This window comes from Myxine glutinosa, unplaced genomic scaffold (assembly GCF_964187855.1).
Source record: "Myxine glutinosa unplaced genomic scaffold, kmMyxGlut1.1 SCAFFOLD_1036, whole genome shotgun sequence".
NCBI classification, from domain to species: Eukaryota; Metazoa; Chordata; class Myxini; order Myxiniformes; family Myxinidae; genus Myxine; species Myxine glutinosa.
This window is the reverse complement of record NW_027617131.1, coordinates 116,153-138,825: the sequence shown is the minus strand read 5'-3', so window position 1 is coordinate 138,825 and position 22,673 is coordinate 116,153. Positions and strand designations below refer to the sequence as shown.

The window sequence follows — 22,673 nt, the reverse complement described above, 5'->3', positions numbered from 1 at the left end:
CCTTGAGCCAAGTCTTTCTCGGTCTGCCCCGTCCTCTACTTCCTTCAACATTCATTTCCATCACTCTTCTCAACCAGTCACTTTCATCCTTCCTCAACACATGACCAAACCATCTCAACCTGTTTCTCTTCACAGCATCCATGACAGGCTCCATTCCCATCATCTTTCGCAATTCATCATTTGTCTTCCTCTCTCTCAACGATACTCCGCACATCCACCGAACCATTAGCATTTCCACCCTTTCCAGCCTTCGTTGCTGCTCCATGTTGACATAGTTCACCTCACTCATGCGAAATTGAAACTTGTTTTTGTGGAACTTCACGTTGTTTACTCTCGGATGCCTTCAAGATTAGGCGAGTGGGAAAAGAGATTAACCATCAACCGAAAGGCTGTCTTACTAAAAATTACTCTACTCAAGCTCAACCACTGGCTGAACAAAAGGTTTATTTTCCTCGTTACGTACGTAACTTCACACTGGAAAATCACACGAGAAGCAATGGTTTTTACCTCGCCATCACACTCAGCCCATTGTGAGGTGAACTCTCGCATTATTTCCCATCTCATATCGACAAATTGAATCAAATTTCGAATTTTTTTTTTTTTTTTTAGACAAAAATTGATCAGACCGCATTGTTTACATTCCTTTCTGCAGCAAACCAAGTAGGCCGGAACTACGTGATGAAGATAAAATAGTGCCGTAAATTAATCCGGCTGCCTCTGATTGGTTGATGTGACCATAGTACTGAGTGATCAGGTCTGCGCGAATATCAAATAGTGAGCGTGTTCTTGGGCTAAATAATAACCTTTTGTGGTGGAATATTGAGTGTGGAATTGCAGATTTTGACTTAATACATGCGGATCTAATATTCAAAATGAAATACACTTGTTCACATGAGGTACATAACAAAATTGAATGATAGAAGGCCTTATATCATGGCCTAAACAGTGCCTAATGACTTTTAGCTTGTTGGGCAAACAGACTTTTAGCCAACAAGTAAACTTTGTGGCAAGCACACAACCAACTGAGATAACTAGCTACTCAACTAAGCCAAGATGTGGAAAATGTAGACATTCAATCTATTCAAAAATTGCAATGTATATACAGATATATGATTACTGCAATTTAATGGTTTGTGAGAAAAATAAAAAGGAGGAGCAAGACAATGTCAAATCAAGAAAGTTCGAGTTCGGATAAGCTCTGTGGTGGCGTTCGCCATATGCCTTGCTCGGACCTCGCCATCTTGAAGGGTCCGCTCGATTTCTGCAGGTTCTGCCAGCAGCTGGGCCATGCACTCACGTGGCCCACGGACACACTCGAGCACAGCCTCACACACCAATTCCTATAGGATGCGAGGACGTGACAACAAATCACTTCCGCTGGGAAGAGACAGTTGTGTACTTTTGAAGAAATTTTCCTTTTTTTGCAAAATTATTGACAACTTTAACTTTGCCGATATTTAACAATCAATCCCAGCAATGCATTCACCTTGAGATTTACAGAAATTAGACTTTACAAAGAATGTATAAACACATTACAGTTTGGAAGAACAGTGCAATACAACAAGAATACCTTGATGTTGCTTTGACTCCTAGTGTCCTATCAACAACCGTTTTGTCGTTGACATGCTGAAAAAAAATTCCTCCATTTTGCATGCTGGAGACATATACTAGTTGGGGTACCTGGCGTTGCCCATTGCTGTTCTAAATCCTGTTGGTATTTTGAAAAAATCAAATTTGGAATTTGTTTCACATATTTCTTGTGGGGGCTCAAAACACTTCCCTACACCCAAGTAAAAGGGGAGAGGGGGGTGTAGTTGTTCGAGTTCAGATAAGCTAAGGCACCGCCACCCCTTCTCCTCCAGAAATATATATATTTTTAAATGCAACTTTTTTGTTTTTTCAAACTTTCAAAAACATTCACCAGAACTCACTGACGAACCCATAATAGTTTGAAGATCCGTTTGACCAACTCTGAGAAAAATGGCAACACATCGACGTCTCTCATATATATATATATATAATTATGTATATATATATACCCACCTACTTTTGCAGCCCCCTGTATATATATATATATATATATATATATATATATATATATATATATATATATATACATATATATACATATATATACATATATATACATATTGTTACAGACGTGGCTTGGATGTTATTTACCGAGCGGTTTTATGGTATGGCCACGTCTGCACAAGTTACCCGATTGTGCCCGAACGTTGACTAGTCGCGCTATGCTGGCTCAATAAGAAAAAGAAGACACCCGGCTGGATTACACTAACACAATACGACACCAAGGGTTCAGTTCTCAAGACCTCCGGAGGAGGTTATATTAAGGCGGAAGGTTAGATTACAACTACAAGAGGGACAGCATAGAAAGACAAGCACTTAGACACAATCTTATATTATTCCCAACAGACGACAGATAAACGGGACAAAATGCTGACTCACACGGGGATTGATGGCAAGGAAAGGCAGGTAGCGATGGCTCCAGGTGCACCTGGGCTCAAAGGTCAGAATCGACTCGGTCCGGTCCAGAGATGCGGGGAGGTCGCAGCGCTCGGATGGCGTCTTGTCTGCTCAAGCTGGGGGCGCATCTGACTCAGCGCTCGCAGGTGGCTTTCCTTCTCCAAGCTGGGTGCGCATCTGACTCAGCGCTCGCAGGTGGCTTTCCTTCTCCAAGCTGGGTGCGCATCTGACTCAGCGCTCGCAGGTGGCTTTCCTTCTCCAAGCTGGGTGCGCATCTGACTCAGCGCTCGCAGGTGGCTTTCCTTCTCCAAGCTGGGTGCGCATCTCACTCCCATCCGGTGCGGGGCCGCGTATATCCGGCGGGGAGTGACACGCCCTCGGCTCGTTAGCTCCCCCTCGTGGAATCGGCACGTTGCTTCTCATTGGGTGCGTGCGGGGGGTTTACCAGGCTCCGCCCTTGACGAGGAGCTGACAAGGAGCCCCTTCGTGGTAACCCCGTGGAGCGCATGGTCTGGAGCTAATCGAGCCGGTGTGAGGACGCATCCTCCCCCGCTCCGCCGCCATCTCCTCTGTTGTTGTTGTAATTGTTGGGGACGAAGATGGAAGGAGGTATGGGAAAGGTCCTAAACTCACTACTGATGCCATATCATCACATTCTGGTGCAACGAAGAGTCATAATTAATGGAGACGAGGCCTTAACTGACATAGAATAAGAATAACTAGGAAGATGTCCGAAAGTTGTCTACGTGTGGTGCGGTGGACCTGGGCACGACATTTAATGGGGGAATAAGGGGAAGGTCGGCTCTACTGATTGTTATTTACATGCAATGGGACTAGGGAATGGGGGATCGGGGAAAGTTGGGGAGTATTGGAGAAAATAGGGGAATATTTACAAGCGGATATGGAGGCCAAATTCCATATTCGCAACATTGCACCCTTCTCTACCCTCGGGGCGTCCCGACCCGATAAATTTTTACCTACTTTAGTGTGGCACGCAATGTAGTTCCCTCTACTATTAACTCTACCCTGAGTGCGACAGTTTTACAGATATTCACAAATGAGTAAATATGTCCCCCTGCGACGTTGCACCCTTCTCCTCACAGAAACACACCCACAGGATAACCGAATCCGGAAAGAATTCTCAAACTAAACATACAGCCGGTAGGGAGCATTATTTACAAGACTACGCTGCTATTTACACTACGATCCAGGACCTGTTTTTGGAGGGACACATGCAGATGTTATGCATAGAGAGAGAGCGCGCTTGCCAACATCGATACACCAACCCACGAGTGCTCTGTGGCCGACGGCCTTTAATAACGTGCAGAGCACCCTTCCCGAGCATCAACAGCACCACCCCACCACCAATCGGTGCAGTCACCATTGTTCATTGGAATAAAAATAAATTCGACAACCCCTAACCCTGCAGGTGTCTCTTGCTCTTCTTGTGGCCTTCAGTGGTGTTAATTAACAGTGGTTCACCTTTATGGCATAGGTGCCACGTTGACCCATAGGTCCATCCCCGGGTGGTGCTTGGCCGCAAACGAACTGCGGTCCATTGTGGGTGGCCACAAACATTGCGGTCCATATGGTGTATCGATCCCGGCAGCAAACAGCGAAAGTGCAGGCCCACAACTGCGCAGCCAGCACCTCTCTCTCCTCTCTCTCTACCCCAAAGCCAGATCCTCGGAGGTGGGAGACAAAAGAAGCAGACAAGTGAGTAAGGTGGTAAGGGCGCAAAAGTGCACGCAATGTAAGGTGATGCACACTGGGGGCACATGGGAACCAGGTGAGACAGGTACGTTCCTATCGTACGCCCCCCCCACCAGGTAACCTACATGGCCCCTCCCTTACCCCTTACTGTATCCACAAAACTCAACACTACCCATAAACATCTATTTTACAAATCAACAAACATCCCTACTGTCTTCCCCGTTCCTCCCATAAACCAAATTCGTCTTCTCTCCCTCCTAACCAATCAAATTTGCCATTTTCAACTCTCATCAAAATTTGCCATTTTCAACTCAACATCAAAATTTGCCATTACCAATTCAACATAATAATTTGCCATCACCAATTCATCATCAGTCCCTCCTAAGGAGGGAGAGATGGAATCACCCCAATGTCTCATCCACGTCGTGATGCGTCTCACAAATCCAACAGCAATTCTCATTTCTGCAACACAAACAAAGAAAACACAGGTGTGGAGTCATCATCATCACCACAGGTAAGTGGCTGCGTATGGTGCGACAGGTTCATCAATCCTAACTATTTCCTAAATGACTTTAACAACTTTACACTACCCGGGGTCTTTCTCCGGCCAAACCATTGGCCCTCTTACACTATGGGTTCTAAAAACCAATTCCCATTGGCCAAACTGTGGTGCGCTTCAATTTGGGGTCTCACTCCCCCGATTCATCTCCCGGTGCCCTCGCACAATTTCTGGGCTGCGACGTGTACCTCTCCCAGTGGGTCTACCCACCTGCACACCTCCACCACTGCAGTTGCCTCCGAGCTTACCTGCTCCTTACCCTAACCTAACTACCAGGGGAAGGCCCTCTGGCTCTCTCCCCACTCCGTGCCCTCTCTGGCACTGGGCTGCCCGATCCACACCCGGGATCCTCAGGCACCCACTCACAACTACCGGCTCCCAGAGCCCACCTGCGGCCTCACCTGGCCGACATCCTCACAGTGGTGGAGTGCCCAACCAACTACACACACTAACAGGCTACACGCCCAGCCATTTCCACAACACTAATGCACCCATCCACAACACCATTCTGCAACCGCACCACAAATGCCAATATCCAACCACAATTTACCTGCACCCTCTACCTAACACTTACACTACCCGCCCCGGGTATCCGTGATGGGGGTCCACTCTTCCCCCATCCACACCTTCGCACCATGCACACCACTCCGTACCACTTACTCCAACTTTCTCCACACACCTGTACTTGCACACCTGTGCTCTCACACCTGGTGCCACCGGCACCCTTCTCTCCCCAAGCGCATTCGCGCTGATCCACAACACTCACTACTCATACACTGCTCCACACACCTGTCCAGTTGCACACCTGTGCAATCACACCTGTTCAATTCTCACACACACAGCATCATCTCAGCTAACTACTCCCTTCTGAAACTTGCGCTTCCCAGTCGTCCCTTTAACTATTGCGCTCCCTCGTCATTATAATCCACACTAATCTACCTGCGTCCCCACTACAGGTATCAGTCACTAACTAACCTTAACGTTACCTAAGGTCATCTTCTCTAGATCCCTACACACAATATCCTAACCCACCCGGGCTAGTTTTCACTGCCATACACCCCATAAGCTATTGCTCCTTTGCCCCCCCCCTGTGAGGGATGGTGGATTTGCCATCCCACCACATCGGGGGTCTCTCACTACCAATTTTGCACATCAAATTTCAACAAATCAAAAATTTGGCCAATCACTGCCCATCATCTGCCAATCACTACTGCCAATCCCTTGCCAATCATCAAATTTTGTTTTTCTCCAATTTTGGGTCCAAAACACTAACCTCATCACCCAGTCGACTCACTAATACCTCTCGGTGCGCCAATCCCTGTCCAAAGCCCGGCTTCGTAAAGCCAAGCAATGGATGCTGGTTGTTTTGTGCCAGCGGTTGGATACGTCCGGCACTCGGTGCAGGGAAGGAGGTTTACCCGGCCCGAGATCCCACGCACCTTCTCGGCACGGAACCATCCAATGTCCCGATCTCGACCTGCCGGAATTCCTCAACAAAAAGTGGTCGCCATGACGACTCTTTCTATCGGGCCGCCCGCTCCGCCTAGTGGAGCACGGACGTTCAAAGCGAGGCCCAGCACGGATCGCGCACGGCGGTCCTTTCGAACCCGCCGTGGCTCGGATCCCCGCTGGTTCTCGCGGCACGCGAAACCCGGCACGCACCGAGGGCCCGCTTCGGCTAAAAGTCGACCTAACCTTTAACCCGGTCACCGTCGATGCTTCACCTGCTTGCTTACACCCCGCAGCCCGTTCCTTGCTCACACATCCAGCTGTGCCCATGCTCCTCGTACCTTTTCTTTCACACCTCGGTACACTCACTCCGCTCACCGACTTGGTCACACACCTGACCACCGAACACTTTGGCACACATTCGTCGCTCGCACACCTTACTAACACACCTCTTCGCGCCCCCTCCTCGGTCACTTCCTCTGTGACAATCACAGGTGTGCTCTCATTCGCACACCCATCCACGTGCCTCACTACCAACTCAAATGTGCCTTCCCACACACGCTCTACCATCCCAGGTGTGCATCCTTGCTCACCTGTCACAACCAACTCACGCTCCATGTCACTCTCACTACTTTCACCTCCACTCGTGACAACGCACTCACCCTTACTCTTGACAGCACACTCTTTCCCCATGCACCTGTCCGTCACACACCTTTCTCGCGCACACTCTCCCGTTACACCCTCTGTAACACTCACCACAGGTGGACACTCTTCCTTACTTCTGACAGCGCACTCTTTCCTCATGCACCTGTCCGTCACACACCTTTCTCGCGCACACTCTCCCGTTACACCCTCTGTAACACTCACCACAGGTGGACACTCTTCCTTACTTCTGACAGCGCACTCTTTCCTCATGCACCTGTCCGTCACACACCTTTCTCGCGCACACTCTTGCGCACACTCTCCCGTCACACCCTCTGTAACACTCACCACCCCGCGCTTCCACGTGCTCCCTCGCACACGCGCTACGACCGACTCACTCTCGCCAGCACACTCACTCCTTGGCACGCACTTTTTCCTCACACACCCCAGAGTCGGACTTTCTTGCACACCTCCATTTTCGCACACCAGACCTGTCGCACACTTCACCAACGGCCTCTCACGAACACCCGGGTCTATCTCGACCCCCAAGCCTCTTAAATCACCTGGCGCATCATACGCACGACCATATTGGTCACCACTTACACCGGGTCCTCTTCCTCTTCGCTTCTCCTCCATCACCTGCGAATCCCTCATCCGGTTAACGAGCACATCACGATCCAAACACAGACTTTGGACCAATTCTTTTATCTCCTCTTTTATCTCTTTGTTATCCCCTCTCCGTCGCTTCTTAATTTCGCTCATCCCTTCTTCCACTTCTTCTAATTTGTGCTTCACCTCTTTTATTCCCCGGTACGTCTCCTCAAGCTCGTCCTCCAAGGCTACCTTGACCGTTTCCATGTGCGTCCTCACCTGCCGGTCCTTCGTCTCCATAACCTCTATCACCTCGTCCAGCCTCGTTGTCAGTCCCTCACGTACCATCTGACATTCCCTCTTTGTCGCTATCAAGTCGTTTTTTATGTCGTTTTGTGTCGCTTTTAAACCTCCTAATACCGCAGTGTTCCTTTGAACCTGCTCCACTAACTCCGTTTGTCCCACCGTCAGCTGCTCCACCTCCTGCGTCAGGTCCTCTATGCCCCCTTGTAACTTTACAGTCCCCTTTCTCACCTCCTTTTCCATGTGCTCCTCACAGTGCCTCACCTCCTCGCGCACTCCTCCGACCTCCTCACTCACTCCTCTCCTGATCTCCTCTCCCATCACTTGCATCTCCTGCCCAGATGCCACCCTCATCTGCTCCATTTCCTCCCTGTGAGCATCCAGTTTGGTTTCTACCCCCATTCTGACCCCCTCTATCTGCTGCTCCATTTGTTTAACTTCCCTTTCCGCTTGGTCCCTCATGTCCCTCAATTTGCCTTCCATACTGTTTTCTAACCCCTCTAACCCATTTTCACTCCCTCTATCTGATTCTCCTGGGCAGCCATTCTATTTTCTACCCCCATTAACCCATTTTTCACTTCTTTTATCCCGTTGTCTAACCCCTCAAAATTATTGTCTATCTTCCCAAATTTCTTGTCTAACTCCTCAAAATTATTGTCTAACTTCCCAAATTTCTTGTCTAACTCCTCAAAATTATTGTCTAACTTCCCAAATTTCTTGTCTAATCCCTTAAAATTATTGTCTAACCCCTCACCGGTACCCCTCGCTTCGTCCCTCATTACCCCCATCTGGTTTCCCAATCGCTCCATCCTGTTTTTCATGTCTTCATTATACTGGACCACAAGGGCCGTCATTTGTATACAAAACAAGTTCCAATCCATCGGGGGCGCTGCCACGGTTGCCGGCGCGGTGACCAGCGAGGCGCCATTTTGCGTGCTTGCTACCCTCGCTGTTTCGCTCTCCTCACGTGTCTCAATTTGGTCCTGGACCGACCCTGCTTCACTCTCCCCTACCGGACCCCAGCCGTCTTGATCCGCCATAGCGCGACTTGCAAAATTCGGTTTTTTATTTTATTTTCGTAAAACAAATTCAAATTTCGCCGTTATAATTTCGCGCGGGAAACGCGCTCCGAATCGATTCTACTTGTTACCAATTTGGGCCTAATAAATTTAGTCCCGGGTTCGAATTCCACTCCTCGACACCAATTGTTACTCTAATAGTACAATTGGTGTTCCAAAATTTGGGCTAAATAAATTTAGTCCCAGGTTCGAATCCAACTCCTGACAACCAATTGTTACAGACGTGGCTTGGATGTTATTTACCGAGCGGTTTTATGGTATGACCACGTCTGCACAAGTTACCCGATTGTGCCCGAACGTTGACTAGTCGCGCTATGCTGGCTCAATAAGAAAAAGAAGACACCCGGCTGGATTACACTAACACAATACGACACCAAGGGTTCAGTTCTCAAGACCTCCGGAGGAGGTTATATTAAGGCGGAAGGTTAGATTACAACTACAAGAGGGACAGCATAGAAAGACAAGCACTTAGACACAATCTTATATTATTCCCAACAGACGACAGATAAACGGGACAAAATGCTGACTCACACGGGGATTGATGGCAAGGAAAGGCAGGTAGCGATGGCTCCAGGTGCACCTGGGCTCAAAGGTCAGAATCGACTCGGTCCGGTCCAGAGATGCGGGGAGGTCGCAGCGCTCGGATGGCGTCTTGTCTGCTCAAGCTGGGGGCGCATCTGACTCAGCGCTCGCAGGTGGCTTTCCTTCTCCAAGCTGGGTGCGCATCTGACTCAGCGCTCGCAGGTGGCTTTCCTTCTCCAAGCTGGGTGCGCATCTGACTCAGCGCTCGCAGGTGGCTTTCCTTCTCCAAGCTGGGTGCGCATCTGACTCAGCGCTCGCAGGTGGCTTTCCTTCTCCAAGCTGGGTGCGCATCTCACTCCCATCCGGCGCGGGGCCGCGTATATCCGGCGGGGAGTGACACGCCCTCGGCTCGTTAGCTCCCCCTCGTGGAATCGGCACGTTGCTTCTCATTGGGTGCGTGCGGGGGGTTTACCAGGCTCCGCCCTTGACGAGGAGCTGACAAGGAGCCCCTTCGTGGTAACCCCGTGGAGCGCATGGTCTGGAGCTAATCGAGCCGGTGTGAGGACGCATCCTCCCCCGCTCCGCCGCCATCTCCTCTGTTGTTGTTGTAATTGTTGGGGACGAAGATGGAAGGAGGTATGGGAAAGGTCCTAAACTCACTACTGATGCCATATCATCACATTCTGGTGCAACGAAGAGTCATAATTAATGGAGACGAGGCCTTAACTGACATAGAATAAGAATAACTAGGAAGATGTCCGAAAGTTGTCTACGTGTGGTGCGGTGGACCTGGGCACGACATTTAATGGGGGAATAAGGGGAAGGTCGGCTCTACTGATTGTTATTTACATGCAATGGGACTAGGGAATGGGGGATCGGGGAAAGTTGGGGAGTATTGGAGAAAATAGGGGAATATTTACAAGCGGATATGGAGGCCAAATTCCATATTCGCAACAATATATATACATATATATACATATATATACATATATATACATATATATACATATATATACATATATATACATATATATACATATATATACATATATATACATATATATACATATATATACATATATATATATATATATATACTTGGCATTTAATATGGAATATTTTTTTGTGGGGGTGAACTTACTTTTCAAGATGACTTTGAACCAAAAGTTCATTGGAATTATGTTGAAATTATTCCAGATTTTGTTAATGTGACCTTTAAAAGAAACAAAAACCACATTTGACATTTCAAAGCAAATAAATTGATCCTTGAAAGTGATGTAAACTGATATCGAACTCAATTCACGGACAGTACTGTGTTAAACTTCTGTACGTTTTCCAGAAGTATCTCTTTATTTTGCACATTAGCCAAAACATTTTTCAACAAAAACAAAAGCTAAATTATGACTGGGATTACGGACAGTAAAATTACAGTTCAGTACTTCGTGTAACTCCCACGAGCATTCAGGAGAGCACGTACACATCGAGGCATGCTGTTCACGAGATTTGCCAAGGTTTGGACAGGAATCGCTTGCCATGCAGTGACAATAGTCTGCTGCAATTCATGCACAGATGTAGGCTGCTGGTCCAAGTTGTCGATTTGACGCGTTAATTCTGCCCACAAGTTCTCTGTCGGATTCATATCCGGGGACATGTCAGGCCACTCCATATGCTCTACACCACGGTCAGCAAGAAAGTGTTGGATCATGCGAGCACGATGAGGCCGTGCATTGTCATCTTGGAAGACAATGTTTCCTCGAAAGGCTGCACAAGCAAATGGAAGCAATGTTTCTTCCAGAATGACCCTGTACTTGAACTGGTTCAGGTTTCCATTCAGAACAACCAGGTCAGTTTTGCCCACTGCATGAAAAGCAGCCCAAACGGCCACCCCACCACCTCCAGCTTGGACTCTTGGCACTATACAATCTTTGTTGTGGGCTTCATGCACTTGTCTGCGCACTCGGATGCGGCAATCTTGACGATAGACCAGAAATCTAGACTCGTCACTGAAGGTCACGTGATTCCAGTGTCCTGGCTGCCATTGACGGTGCTCTCTGGCCCACTGCAATCGGCGCTGGCTGTGTTGTCTGGTCAGGCGTGGCTTTCTCAGGGGACGCCTGGCACGATAGCCTGCTTGAACCAGTCGTTGGTTGACTAGCCTTCTGTATACAGGCACATTTGTCAGTTGCTGCCACTCAGCCAGAAGCCGATTAGCTGACTTGGTACGGCCATTGCAGGCTAACCGGTGCAGCTGGCGATCATCTCTCCTTGTGGTTCTGCGTGGACGTCCTGGCCTCCGTATTGGAGTAGGGACACCCCTCTGAGCATTTGGTTTCAGGATCTTTGACACCTGACCTTGAGTGGCGCCATACTGCCGAGCAATAGCACGCTGTTTCATGCCAGAATTTCGTAAAGCCACCACTCCATGACAAACAGCATTGTCAAGTTGACGGACCATCTCCAGAGGAAGCGGCAATATATATTGTTGCGAATATGGAATTTGGCCTCCATATCCGCTTGTAAATATTCCCCTATTTTCTCCAATACTCCCCAACTTTCCCCAATCCCCCATTCCCTAGTCCCATTGCATGTAAATAACAATCAGTAGAGCCGACCTTCCCCTTATTCCCCCATTAAATGTCGTGCCCAGGTCCACCGCACCACACGTAGACAACTTTCGGACATCTTCCTAGTTATTCTTAGTCTATGTCAGTTAAGGCCTCGTCTCCATTAATTATGACTCTTCGTTGCACCAGAATGTGATTATATGGCATCAGTAGTGAGTTTAGGACCTTTCCCATACCTCCTTCCATCTTCTTCCCCAACAATTACAACAACAACAGAGGAGATGGCGGCGGCGCGGGGGAGGATGCGTCCTCACACCGGCTCGATTAGCGCCATTGACCACGCGCTCCACGGGGTTACCACGGAGGGGCTGGCTGTCAGCTCCTCCTCAAGGGCGGAGCCTGGTAACCCCCCGCACCCAATCAGAAGGGCGGACCGATTCCATCTGGGGCGGCGCTAGCGAGCCGAGGGCGTGTCACTCCCCGCCGGATATACGCGGCCACGTAGCGGACGTGACGTCAGATGCGCCCCCAGCTGGAGAAAGACGGACCTGCGAGCGCTGAAACAGATGCGCCTGAGTTTGGAGAGGCCTGAGAAAGACCCGCCTGAGAAAGAACGTCACCTCTGAGCGCTGCGACGAGACCTCCCCGCATCTCTGGACCGAACCGTGTTGATCCTGCCCCGAGCCCAGGTGCACCTGGAGCCATCGCTACCTTGCCTTTCCTAGCCATCAATCCCCGTGTGAGTCAGCTTTGTCCCGTTTATCTGTCGTCTGTTGGGAATAATATAAGATTGTGTCTAAGTGCTTGTCTTTCTATGTTGTACCTCTCGTCCCTGTAATCTGACCTTCCGTAACGAATATAATCTCCTCCGGAGGTCTTGAGAACCGTATCCCTGGTGTCGTCATTTTATAACCCAGCCGGGTGTCTTCTTTTTCTTATTGAGCCAGCGTAACGCGACTTCGTCAACGTCGAGTATAGTCGGGTAATTTGTGCGGACACGACGGCCATTCCGCTCGGCCCACTTTAACATCAAAGTCGTGTCTGTAACAATTGGTTGTCAGGAGTTGGATTCGAACCTGGGACTAAATTTATTTAGCCCAAATTTTGGACACCAATTGTGTTAGTACGGTAACAATTGGTGTCGAGGAGTGAGATTCGGACCCGGGACTAAATTAATTAGGCCCAAATTTTGGGAGGGAAAATCGATTCGGAGCGCGTACTGCGCTCGACGAAATCGATCCGGAGCGCGGTTACTGCGCTCGCCGAAATTATAACGAAAAAAAAAAAAAAAAAATTTGGATTTGTTTTACGAAACTCGAATTTTGCAAGTCGCGCTATGGCGGATCAAGACGGCTGGGGTCCGGTAGGGGAGAGTGAAGCAGGGTCGGTCCAGGACCAAATTGAGGGACATGAGGAGAGCGAAACAGCGAGGGTAGCAGGCACGCAAAATGGCGCCTCGCAAGAGCGCGCGGTAGCCGAGCCCGCTGTATCAACGGGCTTTAACATGCAGCCGATTGACATACAGGCCCTCATTGCGCAGCTACAGGCAGCTGTACAGATGAGTATGGGGAGCCAAATTGAGCGATTGGGTGAGCGATTGGAGGGCCAAATGGGGGTAATGAGGGACGAAGCGAGGGGTACTGGTGAGGGGTTAGACAGGAAATTTGGGAAGTTAGACAATAATTTTGAGGAGTTAGACAAGAAATTTGGGAAGTTAGACAATAATTTTGAGGGGTTAGACAACGGGATAAAAGAGGTAAAGAATGGGTTAACGGGGGTGGAAAACAGAATGGCTGCCCAGGAGAATCAGATAGAGGGAGTGAAAAATGGGTTAGAGGGGTTAGAAAACAGTATGGAAGGCAAATTGAGGGACATGAGGGACCAAGCGGAAAGGGAAGTTAAACAAATGGAGCAGCAGATAGAGGGGGTCAGAATGGGGGTAGAAACCAAACTGGATGCTCACAGGGAGGAAATGGAGCAGATGAGGGTGGCATCTGGGCAGGAGATGCAAGTGATGGGAGAGGAGATCAGAAGAGGAGTGAGTGAGGAGGTCGGAGGAGTGCGCGAGGAGGTGAGGCACTGTAAGGAGCACATGGAGAAGGAGGTGAGAAAGGGGACTGTAAAGTTACAGGGGGGCATAGAGGTCCTGACGCAGGAGGTGGAACAGCTGACGGAGGGACAAAAAGAACTAACGGAGCAGGTTCAAAGGAACACTGCGGTATTAGGAGGGTTAAAAGTGACACAGAAAGAACTAAAAGACGACTTGATAGCGACGAAGAGGGAATGTCAGATGGTACGTGAGGGACTGACAACGAGGTTGGACGAGGTGGTAGAGGTAATGGAGACGAAGGACCAGCAGGTGAGGACGCACATGGAAACGGTCAAGGTAGCCTTGGAGGACGAGCTTGAGGAGACGTACCGGGGAATAAAAGAGGTGAAGCACAAATTAGAAGAAGTGGAAGAAGGGATGAGCGAAATTAAGAAGCGACGGAGAGGGGATAAGAAAGAGATAAAAGAGGAGATAAAAGAATTGGTCCAAAGTCTGTGTTTGGATCGTGATGATGTGCTCATTAACCGGATGAGGGATTCGCAGGTGATGGAGGAGAAGCGAAGAGGAAGAGGACCCGGTGTAAGTGGTGACCAATATGGTCGTGCGTATGATGCGCCAGGGGATTTAAGAAGCTTGGGGATTGGTTTGGATCCGGGTGTTCGTGAAAGGCCGTTGGTGAGGTGTGTGACAGGTCTGGTGTGCGAAAGAGGAGGTGTGCGAGAAAGTCCGACTCTGGGGTGTGTGAGGAAAAAGTGTGTGCCAAGGAGTGAGGGTGTTGGCGAGAATGAGTCGGTCGTAGCGTGTGTGCGAGGGAGCACATGGAAGCGCGGTGTGGTGAGTGTTACAGAGGGTGTAACGGGAGAGTGTGCGCGAGAAAGGTGTGTGATGGACAGGTACATGAGGAAAGAGTGCGCTGTCAAAGGCAAGGAAGAATGCACACCTGTGGTGAGTGTTACAGAGGGTGTAACGGGAGAGTGTGCGCGAGAAAGGTGTGTGATGGACAGGTACATGAGGAAAGAGTGCGCTGTCAAGAGGAAGGGTGAGTGCGCTGTCAGGAATGGAGGTGAAAGTAGTGAGAGTGACATGGAGCGTGAGTTAGTTGTGACAGGTGAGCGAGGATGTACACCTGGGATGGAAGGATGCACACCTGGAATGGTAGAGCGTGAGTGGGAATGCACGCTGGAGTTGGTGGTGAGGCACATGGTTGGGTGTGCGAATGAGAGCACACCTGTGATTGCCACAGAGGAGGTGACCGAGGAGGGGGCGCGAAGAGGTGTATTGGTGAGGTGTGCGAGCAACGAATGTGTGCCAAAGTGTTCGGTGGTCAGGTGTGTGACCAAGGCTGTGAGTGGAATGGGTGTACCTGGGTGTGTAAGGAAAGGTACGAGGAGCATGGGCACGGCTGGATGTGTGAGCAAGGATCGGGCTGCGGGGTGTAAGCGTCCAGGTGAAGCATCGACGTTAGACGGGGTAGAGTTTAGAACGACTTATAGCCGAATCGGGCCCTCGGTGCGTGCCGGGCTTCGCGTGCCGCGAGAACCAGCGGGGATCCGAGCCACGGCGGGTTCGAAAGGACCGCCGTGCGCGATCCACGCTGGGCCTCGCGTGGGACGGCCGCGTCCGTGCTCCACTAGGCGGAGCGGGCAGCCCGATAGAAAGGGTCGTCATGGCGACCACTTTTTGGTGAGACGTGCCGGCAGGTCGAGATCGGGCAATTGGATGGCTCCACGCCGAGGTGGTGCGTGGGATCTCGGCCCGGGTAAGCCCCCGTCCCTGCCCCGAATGCCGGACGCATCCAGCCGCTGGCACAAAACAACCAGCATCCATTGCTTGGCTTTACGAAGCCGGGCTTTGGACAGGGATTGGCGCACCGAGAGGTATTAGTGAGTCGACTGGGTGATGAGGTTAGTGTATTGGACCCAAAATTAGAGAAAAACAAAATTTGATGATTGGCAAGGGATTGGCAGTAGTGATTGGCAGATGATGGGTAGTGATTGGCAAATTTTTGATTTGTTGAAATTTGATGTGCAAAATTGGTAGTGAGAGACCCCCGATGTGGTGGGATGGCATCCCTGCCACCCTTCCCATGTGGGGGCAAAGGAGCACTAGATTATGGGGTGTATGGCAGTGAAAACTAGCCCGGGTGGGTTAGGTTATATTGATAGGGCCCTAGAAGATGACAGTAGGTGACGTTAAGGTTAGTTAGTGACTGATACCTGTAGTGGGGACGCAGGTAGATTAGTATGGATGATAATGACGTGGGAGCGCAATAGTTTAAAGGGACGACTGGGAAGCGCAAGTTTCAGAAGGGAGTAGTTAGCTGAGATGATGCCGTGTGTGTGAGAATTGAACAGGTGTGATTGCACAGGTGTGCAACTGGACAGGTGTGAGGAGCAGTGTATGAGTAGTGAGTGTTGTGGATCAGCGCGAATGCGCTTGGGGAGAGAAGGGTGCAGGTGGCACCAGGTGTGAGAGCACAGGTGTGCAGGTACAGGTGTGTGGAGAGAGTGGGAGTAAGTGGTACGGAGTGGTGTGCATGGTGCGAAGGTGTGAATGGGGGAAGAGTGGACCCCATCACGGATACCCGGGGCGGGTAGTGTAAGTGTTAGGTAGAGGGTGCAGGTAAATTGTGGTTGGATATTGGCATTTGTGGTGCGGTTGCAGAATGGTGTTGTGAATGGGTGCATTAGTGTTGTGGAAATGGCTGGGCGTGTAGCCTGTTAGTGTGTGTAGTTGGTTGGGCACTCCACCACTGTGAGGATGTCGGCCAGGTGAGGCCGCAGGTGGGCTCTGGGAGCCGGTAGTTGTGAGTGGGTGCCTGAGGATCCCGGGTGTGGATCGGGCAGCCCAGTGCCAGAGAGGGCACGGAGTGGGGAGAGAGCCAGAGGGCCTTCCCCAGGTAGTTAGGTTAGGGTGAGGAGCAGGTAAGCTCGGAGGCAACTGCAGTGGTGGAGGTGTGCAGGTGGGTAGACCCACTGGGAGAGGTACACGCCGCAGCCCAGAAATTGTGCGAGGGCACCGGGAGATGAATCGGGGGAGTGAGACCCCAAATTGAAAAGCACCACAGGTTGGCCAATGGGAATTGGTTTTTAGAACCCATAGAGTAAGAGGGCCAATGGTTTGGCCGGAGAAAGACCCCGGGTAGTGTAAAGTTGTTAAAGTCATTTAGGAAATAGTTAGGATTGAAGAACCTGTCGCACCATACGCAGCCACTTACCTGTGGTGATGATGATGACTCCACACCTGTGTTTTCTTTGTTTTGTTGCAGGAGATGAATCGCTGTGTGGATTTGTGAGACGCATCACGACGTGGATGAGACATTGGGGTGATTCCATCTCTCCCTCCCTAGGAGGGACTGATGATGAATTGGTAATGGCAAATTATGATGTTGAGTTGGAGATGGCAAATTTTGATGAGAGTTGAAAATGGCAAATTTGATTGGTTAGGAGGGAGAGAAGACGAATTTGGTATATGGGAGGAACGGGGAAGACAGTAGGGATGTTTGTTGATTTGTAAAGTAGATGTTTATGGGTAGTGTTGTGTTTTGTGGATACAGTAAGGGGTAAGGGAGGGGCCATGTAGGTTACCTGGTGGGGGGGGGGGGGGCGTACGATAGGAACGTACCTGTCTCACCTGGTTCCCATGTGCCCCCAGTGTGCATCACCTTACATTGCGTGCACTTTTGCGCCCTTACCGCCTTACTCACTTGTTTCTTCTTTTGTCTCCCACCTCCGAGGATCTGGCTTTGGGGTAGAGAGAGAGGAGAGAGAGGTGCTGGCTGCGCAGTTGTGGGCCTGCACTTTCGCTGTTTGCTGCTGGGATCGATACACCATATGGACCGCAATGTTTGTGGCCACCCACAATGGACCGCAGTTCGTTTGCGGCCAAGCACCACCCGGGGATGGACCTATGGGTCAACGTGGCACCTATGCCATACAGGTGAACCACTTTTAGTTAACACCAAGTGCACCACAAGAAGAGCAAGAGACACCTGCAGGGTTAGGGGTTGTCGAATTTATTTTTATTCCAATGAACAATGGTGACTGCACCGATTGGTGGTGGGGTGGTGCTTTTGATGCTGGGAAAGGGTGCTCTGCACGTTATTAAAGGCCGTCGGCCACAGAGCACTCGTGGGTTGGTGTATCGATGCTGGCAAGCGCGCTCTCTCTATGCATAACATCTGCATGTGTTCCTCCAAAAACAGGTCCTGGATCGTAGTGTAGATATCAGCGTAATCTTGTAAATAATGCTCCCTACCGGCTGTATGTTTAGTTTGAGAATTCTTTCCGGATTCGGTTATCCTGTGGGTGTGTTTCTGTGAGGAGAAGGGTGCAACGTCGCAGGGGGACATATTTACTCATTCGTGAATATCTGTAAAACTGTCGCACTCAGGGTAGAGTTAATAGTAGAGGGAACTACATTGCGTGCCACACTAAAGTAGGTAAAAATTTATCGGGTCGGGACGCCCCGAGGGTAGAGAAGGGTGCAATGTTGCGAATATGGAATTTGGCCTCCATATCCGCTTGTAAATATTCCCCTATTTTCTCCAATACTCCCCAACTTTCCCCAATCCCCCATTCCCTAGTCCCATTGCATGTAAATAACAATCAGTAGAGCCGACCTTCCCCTTATTCCCCCATTAAATGTCGTGCCCAGGTCCACCGCACCACACGTAGACAACTTTCGGACATCTTCCTAGTTATTCTTAGTCTATGTCAGTTAAGGCCTCGTCTCCATTAATTATGACTCTTCGTTGCACCAGAATGTGATTATATGGCATCAGTAGTGAGTTTAGGACCTTTCCCATACCTCCTTCCATCTTCTTCCCCAACAATTACAACAACAACAGAGGAGATGGCGGCGGCGCGGGGGAGGATGCGTCCTCACACCGGCTCGATTAGCGCCATTGACCACGCGCTCCACGGGGTTACCACGGAGGGGCTGGCTGTCAGCTCCTCCTCAAGGGCGGAGCCTGGTAACCCCCCGCACCCAATCAGAAGGGCGGACCGATTCCATCTGGGGCGGCGCTAGCGAGCCGAGGGCGTGTCACTCCCCGCCGGATATACGCGGCCACGTAGCGGACGTGACGTCAGATGCGCCCCCAGCTGGAGAAAGACGGACCTGCGAGCGCTGAAACAGATGCGCCTGAGTTTGGAGAGGCCTGAGAAAGACCCGCCTGAGAAAGAACGTCACCTCTGAGCGCTGCGACGAGACCTCCCCGCATCTCTGGACCGAACCGTGTTGATCCTGCCCCGAGCCCAGGTGCACCTGGAGCCATCGCTACCTTGCCTTTCCTAGCCATCAATCCCCGTGTGAGTCAGCTTTGTCCCGTTTATCTGTCGTCTGTTGGGAATAATATAAGATTGTGTCTAAGTGCTTGTCTTTCTATGTTGTACCTCTCGTCCCTGTAATCTGACCTTCCGTAACGAATATAATCTCCTCCGGAGGTCTTGAGAACCGTATCCCTGGTGTCGTCATTTTATAACCCAGCCGGGTGTCTTCTTTTTCTTATTGAGCCAGCGTAACGCGACTTCGTCAACGTCGAGTATAGTCGGGTAATTTGTGCGGACACGACGGCCATTCCGCTCGGCCCACTTTAACATCAAAGTCGTGTCTGTAACAATATATACAGACTTGGCATTTAATATGGAATATTTTTTTTTTCTTGACTTGGGTTTACTTTCTTAACTCAGTATATCAATCTGGTGAGTTTCTTTTACACTTTGGTGATTTATTTGTTAAAAGAACCATGTCACTGATTGTCTGTCGCAGCAAGAAGTCAACAACAGGATTATATCACAGGTGGCGTGGCAAAATGTACGGACAGGTGCATTTGATGATTGGCTTCACAGTCGGGTATACAAGGGTTGTTGCGGTCTGTATTAGTGGAAAACAACTGCTGCACGTCTCCAAAAGTTATTATCGCTTCCTCTGGAGATGGTCCGTCAACTCGACAATGCTGTTTTGTCATGGAGTGGTAGCTTTACGAAATTACGGCATGAAACAGCGTGCTATTGCTCAGCAGTATGGCATCACTCAAGGTCAGGTGTCAAAGATCCTGAAACGAAATGCTCAGAGGGGTGTCCCTACTCCAATACCGAGGCCAGGATGTTCCCACAGAACCACAAGGAGGGATGATCGCCAGCTGCACCGGTTAGTCCGCAATGGCCGTACCAAGTCAGCTAATTGGCTTCGGGCTGAGTGGCAGCAACTGACAAATGTGCCTGTATCCAGAAGGCTAGTCAACCAACGACTGGTTCAAGCAGGCTATCGTGCCAGGCGTCCCCTGAGAAAGCCACGCCTGACCAGACAACACTGCCAGCGCCGATTGCAGTGGGCCAGAGAGCACCGCCAATGGCAGCCAGGACACTGGAATCACGTGATCTTCAGTGACGAGTCTAGATTTCTGGTCTATCGTCAAGATGGCCGCGTCCGAGTGCGCAGAGAAGTGCATGAAGCCTACAACAAAGATTGTATAGTGCCAAGAGTCCAAGCTGGAGGTGGTGGGGTGACCGTTTGGGCTGTTTTTCATGCAGGGGGCAAAACCGACCTGGTTGTTCTGAATGGAAACCTGAACCAGTTCAAGTACAGGGCCATTCTGGAAGAAACATTGCTTCCATTTGCTCGTGCAGCCTTTCGAGGAAACTTTGTCTTCCAAGATGACAATGCACGGCCTCATCGTGCTTGCATGATCCAACACTTTCTTGCTGACCGTGGTGTAGAGCATATGGAGTGGCCTGCCATGTCCCCAGATATGCATCCAATAGAGAACTTGTGGGCAGAATTAACGCGTCAAATCGACAACTTGGACCAGCAGCCGACCTCGGTGCGTGAATTGCAGCAGGCTATTGTCACTGCATGGCAAGCGATTCCTGTCCAAACCTTGGCAAATCTCGTGAACAGCATGCCTCAACGTGTATGTGCTCTCCTGAATGCTCGTGGGGGTTACACGAAGTACTGAACTGTAATTTTACTGTCCGGAATCCCAGTCGTAATTTAACTTTTGTTTTTGTTAAAAAAATTTTTGGCTAATGTGCAAAATAAAGAGATACTTCTGGAAAACGTACAGAAGTTTAACACAGTACTGTCCGTGAATTGAGTTCGATATCAGTTTACATCACTTTCAAGGATCAATTTATTTGCTTTGAAATGTCAAATGTGGTTTTTGTTTCTTTTGAAGGTCACATTAACAAAATCTGGAATAATTTCAACATAATTCCAATGAACTTTTGGTTCAAAGTCATCTTGAAAAGTGGGCTATATATATATATATATATATCTATATTGTTACGGAACCCAACGTCGGCCTATGGTTCCCCTTCGAGGGGGGATTAAGTCCCTCGTCTGTTACGGACCGACGTGGTCCCGGGGGTATGACGCCACGCCCGGTCGGCGCCGGATAAGGTTTTAGGCCCACAAGTCCTATGACCTAAATACCAGCGCTTCTCGGTACGCGAAGGAACACCCCCCCCCCCCCCCCCCGCTCACGGCCGCAGCGTAATGGATGTTGCGCCGAACGAAGCGAACCGCGGCGTGAGCCGTTTACCAAGACTAGACCCGATCCTGAAACGTTGGCCAAATCGTGCCACAGATATTCAATTTGGAAAAAGACAAAGACGACACGGATGTGCGTCTGGCTGAGCAGCCAGCGGCGCGAAGCTACCCTCTGAGGGATTATGGCTGAACGCCTCTAAGTCAGAATCCCTCCTTGGGCACGGCGATACTGTTGCGCGTGGGGCTTCGGCCGGGACAGCGTAACTCTTTCGAGCCGGTGGCCCCCTCCGAGGGCGGCCTCCGGCGCGGTCCTCCGCACGGCATCGGTTTCGAGGGTCGCCCTATGAATCGTGCAGCGCGACCCTCTCCGAGCTTGCCGCTTGCACAGCACGACGGTGGGGCGCCATGCGCCGAATGACTCGTAAACGACCTGAAACGAACGACTCGTAAACCCAGACGCACGCGCCATCCGACACGGATGTGAAGACGACACGGATTTTTCTTTTTCTTTTTTTTTGTATACAAGATCGAGGCTCGTGAAAGAGCGAACATTAATCACACAGAAAGACAAACCGACACATAAAACATATAACATCGGGAGCGGTAGACAAGATGGGGAGAGAGGGGGAAGGACACAAACACAACATTTGAGAGCAGGGACCGAGAGACGTGGAGACATCGAGAGATCTGAGAGAGGTCGAGGGCTTTGGGGGGGGGCATGGGAAGGGGGCGGTGGGAGAGGTATAAAACATATGGACACTGCCAGGACTTCCAGGAAAGAAGTTGGAATTTCAAACAAGGTGGATCTGGGGTGAATTAGCGGGGGTAGAAAAGATCAAGGTTTTGGATGGGGGAAGATAAGAGATGGCGGTGAACAGCTGTTTTAAAGACCTGGAGGGAGGAGTGGGATTGAAGGGAGAGAGGGAGTTTGTTCCAGAGGCGGGAGAAAAGAGGAATGAAGGAGTGAAGGTGAGCAGAGAGCCGAGATTTCGGCAGTTTAACCATCAGAGGGTTGCTGGCAGATCTTGTGCGACCTGTAGGAATATTTGGGGGACAGAGCACAGAGAGAGCTGGGGGTGCAAGGCCGGAGAGGAGTCGGTAGAAGACAGAAAGACCACCTACCTGCCTGCGGTGAGTGAGTGAAAGGCCCTCAGAGATAGCTTCATCGCGGGAGATTCCAATAATTCTGAAAGCTTTGGTTTCAACAGCGTGAAGCCGAG

General features: G+C 50.1%; 1 protein-coding gene across 1 annotated transcript in view; it reads right to left on the bottom strand.

Annotated features, from left to right (window-relative positions):
• Positions 1-608: 608 nt before the first annotated feature.
• The window catches only part of LOC137426480 (rapamycin-insensitive companion of mTOR-like), a 49,685-nt gene continuing 27,620 nt past the window's right edge, over positions 609-22,673 (bottom strand). Inside the window, exon 6 of the transcript XR_013621612.1 lies at positions 609-1,340. The gene's annotated coding sequence lies outside the window, so the exon portion shown is untranslated. The remainder of the gene's footprint in view (positions 1,341-22,673) is intronic.